This window comes from Gastrolobium bilobum, unplaced genomic scaffold (assembly GCF_033153095.1).
Source record: "Gastrolobium bilobum isolate Gb01-03AN ecotype WA unplaced genomic scaffold, APGP_CSIRO_Gbil_v1 utg16836, whole genome shotgun sequence".
Classification (NCBI taxonomy): Eukaryota; Viridiplantae; Streptophyta; class Magnoliopsida; order Fabales; family Fabaceae; genus Gastrolobium; species Gastrolobium bilobum.
Window position 1 is genome coordinate 33,610 of NW_026900035.1, and position 2,053 is coordinate 35,662.

Consider the following 2,053-nt stretch of genomic DNA (forward strand, 5'->3'; position numbering starts at 1 on the left):
TGAGTGCTTGGTATTCGTCGTAAACCACTCTCTCGATCAGCGCAAGAACTTCTTCAAAACTCCTAGTGTAAAGTGGTATTCCATATGCTAAATCTAATTTTATTTTTGAAAGTGGGCACATACCGCTATATAAAATGCGAACAAAATCCCAATCATCAACTGGGCATTTTCTGCATAATCTCTTAAGTCTACACCAAGCTTGATATAGATGTTCTCCTTCCTTTTGTGCGAAGGATTCGATCTCCTTTTTAGTCTTTGTGGCTTTGGGTGGTGGAAAATATTTGCTCAGAAATCTGAATTCTATCTCCTTCCATGTGGTGATGCTTCGTCGAGGTTGAGACTTCAACCACATCTTAGCTCTACCTTTCCAAAAGAAGGGAAACAAACGGACCTTAATGGAGTCTTCAGTAGCTCCGTCTATTCTTATGCCACTGCAAAAATTCAAAAAGTTATCTATTAGATCATGAGGATCCTCTGAATATTCACCCCCAAAAAGTTTTGATTTTCAATGTAGAGCAATTCTTCCTCCAAATCTAATGGAATTTCAAATTCAACCATAATGGTAATAGTACATCATAGAGAACAATTTTTATTTTTATTTTTTACAAAATAAAAAAAAAAAACCGAAATATAAAATAAAACAAAATGAAAAATAAAAAAAATTAAAATTTAAAATTTTAAAAAATAAAAAAATTAAAAACAAATAAAAAATAAAAAATTTAAAAATAAATAAAAAATAAAAAATAAAATAAATAAATAAATCAAATCTTAAAGATCGAAAGTTAAATTTAATATTGGCGTAATTAATCCCCGGCAACGACGCTAAAAACTTGTTGGGAAATCGGCAAGTATACCGTTCGTTTCAAGTAATAAAATGATGAGTAAAGATCGTTTCCACGAGGATTAATGCACCAAGTATTAATTTAACTATTCCCCTTAAGTTGGAAAAGAAAATTTGTTTGATTTGTGAAAGTAATTGATTTTGGAATTTTAAAAACAGAATTTTAAAAACAATAATATTTAAAAGCAGAAAATTAAGAACAATTAATTTCAAACGCATGCAAGAAAAGCTCAATAACGTTAAGAAAATATGAAATTGATTGAAATTTGTAAAAAGATTGTAGCCAGGATGCACTTCATCTCCGACCCTCCCTTATATTCCTATATTGTATTTTATAATTAACTAATTGGTTTGCTCAGACAATTCATTATTTTCCTATAAAATAGTTGAACCCTAATATCTTAGTGATTTTAACCCTTTAACCCGATTAGAATTCTAGTGTCCTAGTAATTCCTCTTGAATTAAGCATTATAAAAATGAATTAAAAGTCTGCAATTTATGGAAGCTTATGTCTAGGTCATGCACAAATTGTTATTCTACCCTTGTCCAGATTAAAACCCCAATGTATCTATTGTGAGTCCTAACCCTCAAAGCCCTATAATTTAGAGTGATCAGTTCTAAACAGAGAATGAAAAAATTAACCCAGGCAGAATAAAACAAACAAACTAATTAAATTATAAAAACAATACAGAAAATATAAAGGATTCACATCGGGTCCGTGATCCCAACTACAAAAAGAAATTAGCCAGACATATTCATGTCTGACTTAAATAAATTAAAATAATAAAAAGAATTCATAACAAAGAAAGAAAAGAAGAAGATGAAGATAAAGAAGAATGATCTTCAATCGTCAAGTTCTCCGCAATCATGGTCTTCAGCGTGAGTCTCTTCCTCTGAATATTGTTGCCTTTGTTGAATTGTCTTTTTGAGTTTCCAAGAGATGCCTTTTTGTAGGGATGAAAACCATATCTTTGATTTTTCATAATATCTTCAATGGAATCTTCACTATAATCTTTAATCATATATTTGATCAAATCCTTCAAATCTTCTAATCATATCTTTGACCAAATCCTTCAAATCTTCCTCTTTTTTAATTTAATGGAAAACTTTCCTTAGAAATATTCAAATGAAGATTTGATAAGATCTTCAATGATTCAGAAATCCAAAGAAACTCTACTTGATATCTCCAATTTATCTCTTTATTGAGCTGAA